Source organism: Phalacrocorax carbo, chromosome 3 (genome assembly GCF_963921805.1).
Source record: "Phalacrocorax carbo chromosome 3, bPhaCar2.1, whole genome shotgun sequence".
NCBI classification, from domain to species: domain Eukaryota; kingdom Metazoa; phylum Chordata; class Aves; order Suliformes; family Phalacrocoracidae; genus Phalacrocorax; species Phalacrocorax carbo.
The window spans coordinates 19,200,863-19,218,105 of NC_087515.1; the positions used below are offsets into that span (position 1 = coordinate 19,200,863).

General features: G+C 41.0%; 1 long non-coding RNA gene across 1 annotated transcript; it reads right to left on the reverse strand.

Annotated features, from left to right (window-relative positions):
* Nucleotides 1-5,572: 5,572 nt before the first annotated feature.
* Nucleotides 5,573-17,021, reverse strand: LOC135312458 (uncharacterized). Its single transcript, XR_010371994.1, has 4 exons — nt 16,861-17,021; nt 9,465-9,605; nt 8,196-8,284; nt 5,573-7,536 (listed from the first exon to the last, which is right to left on the reverse strand). It is a non-coding gene; the product is annotated as an uncharacterized LOC135312458 (long non-coding RNA).
* Nucleotides 17,022-17,243: the final 222 nt, after the last annotated feature.

Here is a 17,243-nt window from a genome sequence, read left to right on the forward strand (position 1 = left end):
AATCACCACTTGAAATCCTCTTGAAATGTTAGAGATGTGCCCAGTTGTTAAGTTTCAGTGTTTTAACTTCAGTTACTGCTACACGGAGGAAGTAAAGCAAATAGGCAGAATTAGTTTTCCTACTCTCTTACAGATAGCTGGTATTAAAAATAGTAAATTATATACACTGAGAGTAAAATAAGTTACTGATTTCTTTCCCCTTGGTAGGGTTCTGCCCATTCATGTTGCTTTTAAAGATTTGAATCTTCATTGTGCAAGAGAACGCTGTAGATGCATCCAATTAACTATGGAGAAGGCTTAGCCGGAAAAAAAAGGTATATTGTAGACAAACCGGTACAGCTCATGATGTGAAGCAGAGGAGCACACAATGTTGTTGAATGCAGAGGACAACATTGGCAAGTAAATATATTCCAATGTAATGTTTTTCTCTGTCACTTTGCTTTGGAAGTCCCAACAATTGTGTCATAATGTGAAAGTAGTTACAAGTATTTCACATTGTTTCCTCTGGCTACTTCCTGGCGGCATTTCTGCAGTTCCTTGCGTGAGCCCCTCATTGCCTTGTTGAATTTCAGGGCATGTATAAATTAGTAATTTCAGTAATTTTCCACTACTTTACCCAGAATATTTTATATTTCAGGTTGCTATTCCTGAGGGGCTTTGTGCACCTTCCACAAACATAGAACATGTATCATTTCTGTGAAATGCTGGGAGAGGGAACATATTATGAGAATTCCATTTTAATGGACATCTTAACTGCACCATAATTGCATCTAGTTTCCAGGAGGCTGTGTTGAGAGGATGAGCTGTAAGACTTAAGGCCCCATTCTGTTGAAACAATGATAGAGAACAAACACCTTAATTCTTTCCTGCTTCAGGGTCTTGCATAAAGGTCTGACAACAAACAACTGACGCGCTAGTCTTAAAGGCTTTTGCCTTGCCTTAACCATGTAGAGTAGGAAGACATACTCTTTTCCTTGGTCTGTCTTGTTTCTACTAGTGCTGTACAAGGATTTAACACAATTACTTGATGAAAAACACCCAATCAGTTGATGGAAGAGTTTTCTTCACGTTGGGATTGGTCTAGCGTGCAGGTGCCATCTAGTGGCCGAAGGCCAGTGGATGAAAACCTATTACTGCAGAACCGGCATTTTTATTGCATGTGTGTTTATCCTGTACTTGTCTGATGTGGGCACCTTATCACTTGATCAGTACTGAAACATATCCATTGTGCATGGCTTCATAATAACTCAAACTTCCAGCATTGAAACTAGGCTTACCTCAGTTAGACAGAGAAATTTATTTCCCTTAAATTTGGCAGGCTTTGTGAGGCCTCTTAAAGTTACCTGAGGATTCTGAAGAAAAAAAAAAAAAAGGAGCTGCCATTAGAAACGTAGAAAAGTTAGGCTTTGTCTTAGGCAAAGGTTTCCAGGTTTCTTCCCCAGTCTGGAATCTTCTGTTCCCAAGTCTAACCAAGTACGGTGGGATTCTTTGTATAAATTTCCAGTGACTGGAGGAGGACTGGTGGAAAATATGTAGAGAAAAAAGTATATTTAATATACTGATATACACAAAAAAATAATTTTTTCTGTTTTAGGTGTGGAAAACTATTTGGGATGCTGTCAGAATAAGGCTGGTATTGAGTACCTTATCTACCCAAATATTACTTAATTTGGGTTGCTTTTAATTAAGCCGTTTTTCTCTTCCACCTGTGGGCTTGGTATCACAGGCATATACTGTTGAAAAGAGGTTTGTAGAGTTCAGACCTGATTTGAGGTAATCACTTTATTTAGCCAGGTTCTACTAGTTGTCTACAATGAGTAGCTCTTTAAAAGCTTTATCTACACTAGTGTGTTAGTTCAGAGCAATTTGTGTTTTTTGAAGTGGATCCCAGATTGTCCTCCTGTACTGGTTTAGATTGCAGAGCTCATGCTATTGTATGCAAATTAGATCTTTTGCTTTAGTTTCATGCAAAAGAAATTTGTTCCTAGTGTATGCCCATAGTGTCAACAAAACAAAAACTACTGAGGGGGCCACACCACTGTGAAGTTCCCCAGCAATGGTGGGTGACACATGGCTGCACTGATAGATAGAATGGAATCAAAATGTGAAGAGCTCATGTGGCACTGCAGTGCTTCCCATGCTGTGTAAAGTAAAACTGACATCTGCACTTTGGATGTTGTCTGTCAAAAGTCACATTGAAGTCTGTTCCTCTACTGTTCCACAGTCTACCCACAATTTTCTTCAGTATCGTTTCCATTCTTTCTGTTGCTCCAATTTTTTTTGTCTCTCTTCTGACTGCTCTTCTATCCAGTGGTAGCAAGGTCTCTTTGGCTTACCCATATGGTGGCACCTTAGGCTGCAAGGAAATACTCATTTTCAGTCTGTATTGAGAAGGCTGAAATCTTTGGCTGGATAGCCTAGCAGCAGCAGGAGGAGGCCGTTTACCTCAATAGTCACTGACTACCAGAAGACCAGCAATTGGGGTATGTGTATGGTTCAAGAAGATGGAAGAAGTCGTTTTGAAGACCAGGGCAACAACCAGATTTTTGAGGTGTCATAGTATGTGTCCTTACTACAATGATACTGAAGAGATTTCTATGGAAGCATACAGCCTTCTGCACTTCTAGCAACTGAGAGTCAACCCAGGTGAACGTACTGCTTTCCTGTACATGTTGTTAGCATGAAAGAGGACAGGCATGAAAGGCTTCAGGTGGAACTAGGACATGGGTCCAAGTGTGTGGAGAGGCAGTGAGTTGCTAGTGTGTATGGGAGGACTGTTTTAGGCCTTTTAAAAGCAATTCCATATGGCTGTGAGCTGCAGGAGAAATCTGCCATAATTCTATCTCAAAAGTACTGATTTCCTGCATGTGAGGTCTGTCCAAGGAACTAAGCAAGCTAAGCACGCAAGGATAATATGCTTGTGTAGCCTTTCTCAACTTCCAAGAGGCAATACAGCCTCTCTCCCTCCATAAATGATGTAAGGTATGAGCTAATGACACTACACACAAGCCTGTGAACAGTAGCCATGACAAATATTGGTTGAGGTGTCAGTTTACTTGGAATGAAAGGCAGTTACCTGCTGACATTGCAGTAATGTGTTTTCCCTTCCACATTCCAGCAAGCCTGAAAGGTTTCATGGCTGCCCTTCCTTAGTCAGGCCCTGGGAGGAGCAGCATAAAGTTTGCCTTGGAGGGGATGCTTCATACCACTGCGTGGTCATTTCAGGACCAGAGGCTTGGATGTCAGGTACAGAGCTGCTATTTCAGTAGGCAGTGTGTGGTCATGGATTGGTTGTGGGCCAAGTGCCCCCAGGGTGGCAGGAGAAAAAGGATGTGTTGTCCTGCTTGCTGGCATGTTTTTATTCCAAATATACATCAGTCTAGTATGAGGTAGACAAGTTTCTGTGTCACAAGAATTTCAGGTTGTTGGTTACTGAGAGGAGGCCATGCTGGAAGGCGTGCTCCTCACAACTGTGGTCTAAGGCAAAAGTGAGAAGGGAATAGAGGAGGAAGACCTCGGAGACAGCCATGGTCGGTTACCTAGAACTTGTAGCAGGCCTGATAGCAGTTCTTGGACAGCCTGTGTGTCAGACTTAGTAAAGCTCTGGAGCAGGAGACTCTGGGAAGGTGGTGGGAAGACCAGTATCATCAGGAGGCATTTAGTTTCCCTCCAGAGTTCCCACATCATGCTCTTTGGTAGTGAGTCATGGGCCTACTGCAGGAAGAAAGGAAGGCGAAGGTCAGCTTGATTATTCCAGCAATTCTCATACACCTCTGGTCATCAGGTACCCTCTCCACTCATGTAGGTGAGCATGAGGTAATGTGGCATGGAAGCAGACTCTATGCAGAGTCCTAGTTGTCTAGCCTTCCTCAAAACTGGCAGTGTGATACTTGCCCCTTTGGTTAGGCCACACTGATAAGTTTGGGTTATTACTCACTAGTGAGCCATGTTGAACCCCTAGAAGTTTGTATCAGCCCACTCATTCTTATCTCTTTCCTGTCCCTGAAGTTCTAGGCCCCACTGGCTTCCCCCAGGGCCCTGTCTCTGCTCATCCATATAGGGATTATGGGCCGCTTCTCAGGGAATACAGTTCTGTTGGGACACTGTTGCTGAGCCAATTCAGTTCAACTCAAGTGTTCTGACCACTCAGATTTTTGGGTTTCCACCTCAAGTTACTCTGACTTGTGGTTTTCTAGGGTTTTCTGAGCCATGTGTCAAGCTGGAAGGGTGTGATAACTCTGAAAAGGGTGCTTCAGCAAAGACTAGGCTCAGAATAAATGGATGCCTTCAGCCTTCTGCTGAATTATTGGCTCGAACATCTGCATGGGATGAGTAGCATGTATCTGTTTTGGTTATAAAATACATGTTCAGGTCTTACAGTAGTATCTAGTAGTTGAGAACAAATAATGAATTATTCCCTCAGGGCTTTGCGATGTTGACCTGAGGCTATGAAGCAGGCTGGGAGGAAATGAAGAAGCTCTGAAGCATGTGGCCAGCTTGTGGAGATGGGATTGAGCATACCTTTTTGGGCAGCTCAGGGAATCATGCAAAAGCTTGACAGTCATATACTAATCAGGCATGAGTTTGTTCCCATACAATGCTGCATATTCTTTTTTAGCTGGTAATAGAGAAAATTTAATGGCACTAAGTATTGTTGCACTCAGATGAACTGCTCTCTCCCTTAAAAAAAAAATTCAGTAATAGATACGGAAGTTTGTATCTGAGTTATCAAAATGGCCAAGAGATGGCATAAGTGTGCCACAAATGAGCATTTGAGTATCGAAGTGGCACTTAAATGAGACAGGTTCACTGTGAATGTTTCTTCAGTGCTTGCTTAGTCACTCATGTCTGTACCTATGTAACGAAGCCTACTAGTAAAGTCCCATATTTTTATGTAACTTATTTAAATCAAGAACTAATTATTTGCAGGCAGTTCTGGTCAGAGTTTTTTAGGGTGATTGGATATGTTTCTTTTTGTACACAATTAAACTGTATTTGTGTGGTTACCAATTTATGCATGTAGGGTTTTTGTAGGTCACTGATCTCAGTTACTGGTTTTAGGGTTCTAGTCTTCAAACTGAAGACCTGAGTGGCTGAATTTTGTAATGTTAATGCTTTATGAGCAAGAAATGTTTGTTCTATGCTGCAAATATTATGCATTCCTATCATTCCTATCTCCCTTTCAAATTCAAGTAGTCTGTAATCTACAAGTATCCAAGGAATAAACTTACCTCACAGTCTTTTAAGTTAGATAAGTATCATGTTAGAAAACAAAAATATCAAAGGACTTTTTGACAACAGAGTGCTTGTGAGGACTCAAGATGCAAGAGTTCCTTTCAGGCCTGCAGGCAGGGTTAGATTCCTACTTGAAAACAGTAATAAATGTGTCTTGTGTACAGTACTGGTAGTGCTGGCCACCATTTCCTAATAAAGGGTTCTATTTTTTTTTTGCTTGGAACTCTTCTAAAACTTTGGTGGTTCTTCGGTCCTTGCTTTATCCTGATTTCTTTTTTATTTCTTCCCTTATTTGAGCCTTTTCAGAGAATGATCAGTAAGAAAAAATTTCCCCACCCGTATCAGAGACACTGCTTTGTTCTTGTGTTTTTGCTGACCCACAAATAACACTTTGAAGCAGGAGCTGAAGAAAACACTGCAACCCCTCCTTCACAATGGTGGTGTCATATTGAGGGTAGCACGCACTCACTGCAGGGTTAGTGTGCAGTGTTCTCGTTGCTCTAGATTGTTGGCTGCTCATCTTCCTATGCAGATTGTAACTAGATGTTAACCTCTTCTGTTTGTACTTTGAACTGATGCCTGTAATTCTTAGAACCAGTTCAACAGAGAAAGAAGCAGTACCACTGTGAGATAAGGAAAAAAATAATGATCCTTGCTTAGCTTTATTACTAGCACATACCAGAGGATGACCTGTGCTATGCTGGGATGATTGTATGCTGTGGTGATCTTGCCTGTGGGTTTGATAGACTATTTCTACAAAGACTGGGGATGAAAGCATCTGTGTGCATTCTTCTTGGAGCCGTTTGTTGGTGTCCTGTGGTTGCTAGCAGCTGTGGAAGATTCCATGTCAACGTGTTGTCCATGAGGTATGAGTTGGACTCCTGAAACTTCACGAGATGCTGCTTGCTGTTCCTGTCAACAAACTTCAAGTGACTACTTCTCTAAAACCCAGTTTTGCATTTGTTTAGCATATGTCCCCATTTCTCAGAAAAGCAGCATGTATAATTGAATTTGCACGGCATTAGCCTGGGATGCTAAGTCACTGTACATCTGTCCATGTAGGAGATAGCACACATTGCCCTGTACAACTTATGAGACAAACAAGAACTTCAATGTGGAGAGCATTAGAATGATACACAGGCTTCTTTGAAATAGGCATCTGAGCCTACTGGTAGCTTTTACTGGAAACCATTCAAAATTCTGCTCTGAAATAACATTTGAAAGTTCTTATAAATTTCCCTGTAGGAAAAACAAAAGTGGTGTGCTGTAGTTGATGCTTGTAAGGCTGACTCTTTTGCAAGAAAATCATCCACAGATGACTTCAACCAGCTTTAGTATTTCCATTCTGGGAGTATTAAGCATTGTAGGCCTGGTGGGAAATAAGCTGTTTGTGTAGTTCCTTACCCACTTATGGTGGTCTTTTTATTTTTATGTATCCACTTTCTCCAGCCTGAAAATCTGCCTTGTCTATTACCTCTGCTCCATGTTTATTAGTTTGTGGCTTCTCCTGACATCCCTCTTTTACAGGTAGGTGTATGTATGTGTGTATATATACACTTTCAAATATATCTTCTGACTCCTTTCTTTGGAGTGAAAATTGGGGAGGCCAGTTTGATAGTCACCCCCTGAATTCTGCTAGACACCCAAGCTCATGAAAAACAAAGTTAAAAGAAGCAGTTTAATTGCAGTAGCATAAGGTAAAGGTAACTTACCCTGCTGAGGTGTTTGCATGTTTTGTGCTGCTTTAGCAGGTGTGTTACTGGTATCCATGCTACCTATTTTAAAGCTATTCAGCTGGAGACGGTTATGATTGGTAATACTGTTTTATAAACAGTACAACTTCCTGTGAACAGCCCCAAGAACAAATACATTTTTGAACTGTTTGATGCTGTTGGCCAAAAGAGTAGACGCGAAGTGGCCTTTCACACACAAAGTTAAAGGGGTATGCATTTACTCACTGAAATTTGAGCTGCAATAATTTAGGAAAATAGCACATGGAAGTTTCTGTTGCTGCCTAAAAGGAATTATTCCTTCAGTTGAGTTCTGTAATCTGTAGCAAAGATATTGATAGAATTTGTCTGGTCTCTTTCTCCATTCTCCACCAAGAAAGACTTAATCTGGCAAAATGCTGACCTCTTCTATTAACAGTAAGTATTTCCCAAAAATTCAGTGTCCTGCAGAAATAGTCACTTCTATAGGAACAGCTGGAAACAGAAAAAAACAAGGCTGTTTTCAGTCACAGGTCATCTGTATATCACTTTTCTTCTTCCCGGGGTGATGTTCTTAAGAACTATGGAGATGCTGCAGGGAAAACAGGATTCAGCCACAAGCCTAAACACCTAAACAGTTCAGTCTGTGTACCCTGAACCTAGCATATTTCTAAACCTCCTTGACTACTTCTTCCAAAGAGTTATAATTTAAGATGTTACCACCTCGTGCTTCTAGTTTAACAGTTCACACCCTATTTATGATGTGGGGTAATGTAAGACACTCTTTTTTTAAGAATGCCAAACTGTCATAGATTAGAACATTAGCTACATTCATGTACCGTCTGTGGTTGCCTCTTGGGCATACAAGCATGTTCCTGAATATCCCCTGTGTCAATATCCCATGTATGACACGTAGAGAGATTTAACTATTTGACAAAGCATCAGTGAATTGATTTTTTTAAAGTTACACCTTGTATTAGAAGAAAGTTTCCCTGTATCACATGCTACTTTAACTCAAGCCATTCCCGTCACAGGAGATATTTCAGAGAACAATTTTGTAATTTGTCAGGCATATTAAATATTGATTTTAAAATCATAATTTCAAAGTCAACTTTCACGTAGTTACAGAATATAGCTGTATTTACAACCAATATATTTCTGTAGATATTGACTCTTGAAATGCTGTTATGCTAATAAGAGCAAATGTTGTTCCATAAAAAGCAAGGAGCTTATGTTCATCCCTGTAATTACTTTTAAGCAGATGGAACATACGTGTCCAGCTCATTTCTGAAGACCCAAGCACAGCAGTCCTGGAGTTACGAGGAATTGGTCTCACTTCCCTGAAAAGGAATGGCAGTAATAAGTTGTGAACTCTCCTTGATCCCTACCACGCAGCAAGTGTACTGTTGAAGGGACATGGAAAGCCTTGAAAGAGTAGCTAAATAGAAATGAATGCTGCACAGAGTACACTGGGGACTGGAAAATGCTCATTTTTGATGTTAACCATTCCCAGTGTGAAACTTAGTGCTGTGATGGTCGTTTTTTTGAGGCAGGCCAGCCTAGTGCATCAGCTTTGTGGCCAGAATCTGGCATGGATCATTAATAAGTAGTATCCAAAAATCCAGGAGGGCAAAGGTTCCTTCTCACACTGTATAAAAGCTGTCTGTTTGGGCTCAGGGTTTATCTACTACTGCATGGAATCAAGCTTTTATTGAACATAAAAGTCTCATTCGAAGCTTTTCTGATGATTAATATCTACAAACTGTCTTTTACTGGGTCCCAGCAAAGTGCTTGTGAGGTCATGTATTAATTGAAGCATGACAAACAAGTTTTTTTTCTCATGGATGATGGCAAAAAAGCAACAATTTGAAGGACCACAGTTGCTAATTTGGAACAAAACTAAAAGATAGGATCTGGATTCCTTTCTTTGGCTTGTACATTATCATTGGGATTTCTGAAAGCAGCTGGAACTTCTGCTAAAGAGAAACAGGGCCTGGCTGGCTTCAGCGGAGATGTGTGTTGCACTGCCTCTGCCAGCTGAGCCCTCCTCCCCAGAGGAAGAGTTCCACCCTGTGGGAGGGCAGATGGCGGCAGTGCCTCCTGTCCTCCTCCTGGCTCTGTCAGAGCAAAACCCAACTCTCTGCGGGAGGCCAGGAGGCAATGCCCAGAACATTTGTACTCTTCTGTTGTGCTGGCAACAGCATCTTCCTTTGAGTTGTTTCTCTACTGCAGGTACTGTTGCATCTCCCAGTGCTGCAGCTGCCTCTTTGCTCTTACCACCTTTCTGTCTAGGTTTCCACTGATGCAATCCAGGGTAGGTTAGGCATAAACTTACTAGTGAAAAGGTCAGTGTCCTCTTGCATATATTCACCTCCCATTGATTTTGGTGAGAAGGCGTGCCTGAGAGAAGAACTTCTAATGCTTGCTACACAAACTTCAAATAAGAAACTAACCTTACTAGTTGGTTCGTGTAATAGGTATCCCTAGTACATAATGGGTCTCTGCACATCGGGCACTTACCTCAGTCTATTTCCATTGTCTTAGATATTGCCAAGTATTCACAAAAGAATGTCTGTAGCAAGATGTAGTAAGTCCAGATAATGAAAATCTTCTGCCCTCTCACTCCTGCTATAACTTTTTATGCATTCCAAGATCTCTCTTCTGTAATGTGGAAAGAATACATAACTGTTGTCTGTAAATGGCTTTTTGACATGGGTGAAAGTGTGTCAAGGTGGTGCTAAAAATTAAATAGTACAGCAGCTGTATGGTAGTGCTTGGCCCTATTCTTTGGCCCTCTCTAGTTTACTCATGGATGTGGCTGTGAGTCCTTCAAGACTAATAAATGCATCCAGAAGGAAGGTACATAATGTGACCCATGCAACCTGTTTAGTCATAAATTGTCTTTAAGTTGCAACATCAATCAAGCCCTTGCCAACAGCTCCTCTCATTGTAGTCATCCTATTCCGTATCTAATGCAGTTGGAAGGCTATAAAGGCTTGTACATGATGAACCCTGGGAAGGTTTCAAAGGAAGATGGAAGCTCTTTCCTTTCAAGGAAGATATAAGCTCTAAAGGCTACACAAGATGAACCCTGGGAAAGTTGCCCTTAGCTGAATCCTGTATTTATGGGAAAAAAGGTGACCTGGAAACCTCCACAACCTGAAGTTTCATCTAGGTTTATCTCAAGACTGCTACTAAGGAAGCAAGAGAATAGCCTTATGAGAGCAGCCAGCTGCCTCCTGAGAGGAAATGATCTCCTTTGAAGTGAACATGACTTTGGACAGGTGACATGCAATAGAGCTGACCTAGTGGAAGGAGGAACTGCACTTGGAGGTTGTGCATGCGGTGTTCTGTAGCCCTTTGCTGACGTAGGAAGAGCAGTCTCTGCCTCCTTACTCAGTAAAGTGGCTTGGAAGCATCTGAGACAAGCTGCTTGCATCCACTAGGACTGTGTTAGTTGCCAGAACCTGTGTAAGGTGTACAAGGAAGAGGAAGATTGTGCCCATGTGGGCCTAGCCCCAGCACAGTCTTAACAAATTGAATTCTCACTCAAGCAGGCAAGTGGCCACTCTCTTGTGAGACTGTTCTCCAGGGAAGAGGAAAAAGCCTTAAGATAAACCTGACTACCTTGAAGTTTCTGAGCTGTCCCATGGAGGCACTTTCTCATGCTGAAAAAATAAGGTGATGATGCTTCCAGCTGAGAGCAGATGTGCTTCATCTGCCTTTCACCCATCACAATTTGGGGACTTTACAATACTTCTTCACCAACAATTACAGACTTCTCTCCATACGGACTTTGCTTTTGCAGAGTCTGCAGGCAGTAGTAGCTACCAGTTTTTAACTTGTTTAATCAGACTAGCTTGTGGGAGGAAGAGGACAGGCCTTTCCTTCCACTCAGGTCATCAATCTCTGAAATAATTTGTATGCCGACAGGAATAGTATATAATTTGAGTTGAAATGTTTTGCTGTATATGTATTCTTTTCTGGTGGGTAAAATAGATGTTACAGAAGAGGAGACTTTGTGTAAATGTGAGAATTAATGGAGCGAAAGTGAAACCAGAAACATACCATCATTTCATTTATTACTACTGTCCTGTGATTTGAGTACTGCTTGTAAAGCCAGTAGGTCTTACTCATGTTAGGGTTTGGTTGGTTTATCTTTTGGTAGCTTTGCACTATTGAAAAGTAGTGTAGAACAGTAGTATAAATTAACCTTTCAGATCAATTTATTGAATCATGTTCCTTAGGTATGTAAGATAGAAGGAAGCTTTTATATTAATTAGTAGTCCTTAATCCTTTTAAATGCTGATTCAATGGAGCATCTAAGTGTGTACTTAAAATTAAGCACAGAAGTAGTTCCCTTCCAATCATTAGGACTATTTGCATATTGAACTTAACAGAAGTGTCCAAGCACTTATCCAGATCGGTCATAAAAAGACACTCTTTGACATGGTAGCAAAGTACATTAATGCCGGCCCTAATCTTTCCTTAACTGTTTCGCATCTTGATCCTGTTCATGCATGCTTTCGTCAGTCAGTAACTTGAGCCAGTACCTGTCTGATCCTTCCTTGAAGCTTTTTGGTCCCTTAGGGTTTAGCAAAGCAACGTTTTTGTCACACATTCCACCCATCTCCTCTTATTAAAAAAATAACTGGCTTTTTTCCCAGTGTTCTTTCACCTCAGCAAAATGATATGGTCGCACTTGGAAACAGAATATGACTTTTGACCTACTATTTCATCCCCCAAGTTTTTCCATTGGTTTTAAGAGCACATACATACTACGAGAGAGGGATGATAAGCTCTTCCATCTTGTGTACTGCTAGTTAATCAGCATCAAACAGGAATTGGACATTCTCCAAAGGTTATGATGCTTGTGTCCCATAGGCGAGTGTCCCCAGCCCTTTCCAATATATTCTGATCTCACTAACATTTGTGTAGTTGCCTGCAGGCTCTGTTCTCCCAGGATTTCCCATAACTCAAATGCCTTATTAGTTACTGTTTGTCCTTTGCATGAAAGTTGAATGCAACCTTTAAAAAAAAAGTGAATCCCTTGGGCCATCTGAGAGCTGTAGTCGTGTCCTTTCTTTGAAGGTATAGCAGTTCATACAGGAAAATTGAGCCAAAGTTCAGGGAGAGTGGTAGAAAGGCAAGGAATCCTCTTAGCCTTGTATAACGATGGAGATATGTGCAGGTGTGGATTTATCTATGGGTCAGTACCTTGCCTATGCAGTGTCCATGTGTTGCAGCCTTGGCCTTAAGAGTTCCGCTCACCCTTAAATATAGCTGCTTGTAGAAGTATTGAAAGGACTTTAAGAATGAAATCGCAAGTAAGAATAAATGCTAGCATCCAGAACTTCACAGAAGAGACTTCCAAATCCACCAGAGTGATTTGAATGCCCAATTCATCTTCCTTCTAATGGGAAGTACTTATCCAAACAGCATTGAGAATCTGTCTCTGTTTGTATTTACATGTAGCCTCTATATGTGTCATTTATATATGCAGTCTTCCAAATGTGCGTGTTGCCAAGCTAAAATTACCATGTTATGGAAGTGCTGCCATCATTGTGATGTCTGTTTTATTTCAGAGAAGAAAAAAGTCAAGCTGAATAGCTGCATCTTGTTTACTGCCCCTAAATATATCTGTCTTTCTATAGGAAGTGATTTTGTTTGCATGAACAGTAGAGGCAAGAGAGAAAAACCAATATATCTTAGGCAGCTTTAGTAAATTTAGTCTTGTTAGTGTTTAAGTAGTAAAGGGAAAGAACACAAAAAAAAGAGGAAGAAAATGTTATTCAAGTTTTGCTATATAAGCCTGTACTCTGTAAAAGTGTCTGTGAGTTACAGAGCTTTAAAGAAACATGAAGAGCTACTGGAAAAAGCTGAAAGGAGCTCTCTATATAGGGGTCAGCTTGCAAATAGACATCAGTCTTACAGAGTGACCAACATCCTTCCTTATCTGTAACCTAAGTGACATTGCTGCCTTATTTTAAGATGATGAATTAGATAACTTCTTTTTAAATGTATATAAACTACTTACTATGATGTTTTGTCTGGATGACCTAACTGCTATGCTGCTAGAAAGTCCGGTATGGTTTTGGTGCTGCAGTGATTGCACGGTGCTAAAGAGGCTCCAGACAGCTTCACTGGGGCATTTTGTTAGGTAGACTTACCAGCGATTTGGTACAGTCTGGGCCAACATCTGGTAAGTTCTAAAGTATAAGAAAACCAAAAGATGGTATAGTCAAGGCTGTGATGGTCTATCCATTGGAACTGCAAACTATGGGTACGTAATCTAAAATACATAGTCTCATAAGGAAAAATATAACAAGAAGTGATCAGCCTATGGTTGATTTTCTGTGTGTGTACAAGAAGTGTGTATCCACTTTGAGAATTAAAAGAAGCAGAAAGAAATCAAAGCCTCTTGTTTCTAGCTGTCTCGTTCTACTTCTCTCAATTTTAATGTCATCTGAATGTAATGCCTAGTGTGTACATTAGGCTATCTTGCTGGGTACTTCCTTCTCAGAGGTTTTATAAACATGTTACAGCAGAGGGCAGTAGGAACCTACCTCTGAGTAGTTTTGTATCACAAGCATGCAAGTGCATGTTTTATCCTCACTCCTCTTCCCTGCTATGATGATATTCAAGGTCCAGATAAAGCTTACAGAGGGGGAGCTGCCACAACTGTTGTCACTGTACTTGTACTTGTCACAGTGAATGCAAGGTCTGTGTTTGCAGATCCATTTCTAGTCAGTGAGCTGATTCTCTGATTTGATGTATGCTGCAAAGAATCCAGGCCGAAGCTGGCAGAAACTGGGCAATTTTTATCTCAATTCAGAATCCTGTAACAGTTGGTAGAAGGGAAATGATGTGACAAACTATATATAGCTCATCCTCAAGCGTGTTTTCCTGCTAGTTGCTGAAATATCTTAATCTTCTAGAAGTCTGTTTCTTAATTTCCCAGTACAATATCTAGGGTCTAAAAAGAGCATGTATTTAGGGGAGTAAAAGCCAATGCTGTAGAGCAGCTTCAGCTGGGAACCTTTCAGATCTATATAGCATGATGATGTCAACAGTGCCAGAATTACCTCCCCTCTGTGCACCTCTTCTCTTTAGTCTTTGCTCACCCTCAGCATCTTCTGCCAGTGCTCAGGAGACACTGCGGTTCACTTGGGTTTGGTTGCTGTGGTCTCCTGTCAGTTCAAGTTAGTGTTCCACTACTGCAAGGCATCTCGGTAGGTTTGGGGTTTCCCTCCCATCCTGTTTTTATCTCCTGGAGGAGGAGATGCTCATACATCCTCTCCTCTGGCTCAGTGGACACGTCTCGGCAGCGAGTGCAGTCACCTGTGAGCATAGTGCCAGTTCACAACAGAGATCAGCAGAGACTTTGAACTTGCTCCCTCCTTTAATTGGAAGTAGCCCGGGTCTGATGAGCTTCCAGACAACATTGCAAAGCTCAGCTTTCCCCCACCCCCGGCTTTTCCAGGCGTGTGAGAGTGTATGTGTGTGGGAAGGAGAGACTTGTCATTGTGAAGAATTATTCAGGAGAGTGGTGGATTTACTCATTTTCTGTTTTACTGGTGAGGATCTGCCTTACATATTGCCACACCTAGGATGTATTTTTAACTTTCCTCTGGTAGCTATAGCATATGTGCAGATGGACTTACTAAAAGATAAAACATACTACAAATTATACATACCGTGCATAGGGATGCTAAGAATGCAGCTGGCCCTAGAAGCCAGCCCTAGTTCTTGCAGTCATTCATATTTGTTAAACTGAAATGTTAATAGATGGTCTGGTTTCTTTTTTGTCGTCTTTTTTCTTTTTGTGCCTATATGCTTGTAAAGGATAGGTTGAAGTCAGGACCCAGGTACCAGAGCAATTCACAAAGTAGTTTGCTTCTGAGGCCAGAGGGGAGCTGCAACTTCCAAAGATCCCCTGTATTCTGTTCTGGTGCTCTTCTTTCCCTGTTATTCAGATTAAGTCCATGCCAGCTGAAGTCCCATTTTGGGCAGACACTGCCCTGTAGGATAAGCAGCAGGAGGGGAGTCAGGGAAATGAGTTATTAAAGTCTTCTGCTTTGCTAATGTCTGCAGCTTGTCATGTGGTAGCATTGTCATAACTCTGGCATTGCATTATTGCAGCTCTATGTTCAGATGACCCCTTTGTGCCATGCTGTTGTGCCGTTGGGTAAATCTTTGAATGTCTGCCTGCTTCTCAGAGTTGTGCCCAGGATGCTCTGATACAGGAAAAGTCCACTAGGTACCGGGTGGAGAACACACACCTCTCCAGGCTATCTGTGCTTTCAAAGCTAAATGTCCCTGCAAAATTATTTTTAGAAACAGGTTTCACTATGCATAGCTATAAAGATTGCTTTTACAAAGCTATTAAAAAAAAAACCACTCAAAATTGACCATGCAAAAAATCTGACATGGTTGTAACTTGGGAAGTTAGTTAATGATTGTTACCCTGAAATATAACCATATGGAGAGGCAAATGTGTACTGAAAATATACTGAAGTCCAAATTTCAATACTTACACCTGAAGGAACAGCAAAGGGCATAAAACAGACCTGTGCAGTTTTAAGAAATGCTTAAATAGGTGTTGCGTGGTATATTATCACAGTTTCACTGTGAAATGTGAAGAATGCAGCTTGAAATGAACCTCTGTTCTCTGCCCAGGCACTTGGGCCAGATGGGTGTCAAAAGGCTGTTTTCTGTGGGGCATCAGAAGACTGAATGATTTGTCATGTAAAATATACTAGGACTACAAAGACAAAAAGCATAGCTGATCAAAGGGGAATTTTGCATTTAAATTTGAACTTGTTTTGTCAATGTAGATTTTTGGTGTGAATACTTGTACTGGCTCTGTTCATGTCTTTAGGGGAGACCAGAATTACTGAAGCTCGGAGGAAAAGCTAAACCATATTATTCTTATCTAACTCAGAGCCCTGCATATGCTGCATGGTACCAGTGAGGTAACCCTCTCCTATCAAGTCATGGTACAGTGGTTTCTTGCTTATGTTTAAGTGCTGCATGTTAAAAGGAAATGGTGAAAATAATCAGCTTTTCAGAGGACAAAAGCAAAACAGTTGGAAATTTTCAAGCAACCAGATCTGGTGTTGGAAATTGCCAATTAAGTAAAACAGAAGCATTTCAGACAGGCATGTTCTGCTTAAAATTTCAAGGAAAGCTTTTGAACCTGTTTGTAATTTGACAAGCCAAAAGCATCTCGTTTCAATTATAATTTTAGATGTTGCATACAATGTAAGTTGGTACAAAGCACTTTGAAAGGCAATTTCAGTATTTTATTTTGCCAATTCTTGTATTTTTAATTAGAAAGTAAATTTGAATGTCTTGATGTCTTCCAGAGAGGATGGAAAGTCTGTTTTGAAGTCAGTACTGCCTGAGGTTGGTTGGTATCTCATGCAGATGTGAGATCAGCACCCTACATAGTTGGGTGGAGGAGTTAGATTGCAGGAGTTAGATTGCAGGAGTTAAGAGAAAATAGAGAAACAGATACTCACCTTGAAGCTGCACAGCCTGTCTATTTTGACCTTATTCAGACTTTAATGGATGGCTGCTTTGATGTGCCTACCTGTAGATGAATCTGAACTAGAGGACTGTTAGAAATATTAAAAATCCTAGTGTAGGGTCTTGGGACTCCGTCATTGGACTTCCCCACATTATGGAAGTTTTCAGTTCTGATCAGTTGTCACTGATACAGAAATTTGAGGAAAGATTCAAAGAGGGTTCAGAAAAGACAGGATTGATCCAAACACAAGGAAAATAACTTGAAAACAGTAGAGCACCCAACTGCTAAGGACCAGATAAAATGATGGTGTTAGCTTCATTATATATGCTTAGAATACAGTAGCCTAGAGGAAGTAATCCTATTGTCATAGAAGTGCTGCATTACCTGATAAGTCTTCTGGTTTCCAGTGTCTGAGATTCATAGTCAGCCCTCTTCAGAGTGGTAGGTGATTAAATAGGAAGGGAAAAGCAGGAGTGTTTACCTGGTTCCTCTTACTGGGCACAGATGGAGAGGAATTTGGACTCCATATCTGGCTGTGTCATTGTTTGGGGGCTAAACTGCTATGAAGTAAACTGTGTCCCAGTTCATTCTCTGGTCTGTTCCTGGCAGGGTGCTGAAATTTCCCTGCAGAGATCAGACTGTAATGTCATGAGCTGGATTCGTCACAGTACATTTGTGGCAGTGCCCATAAGGAAAAGCATTGAGGTAGTAATTTGTCACACAGGTCACTTGAATATCCTTAATAAGAAGCTTCTAGCGCATGATTA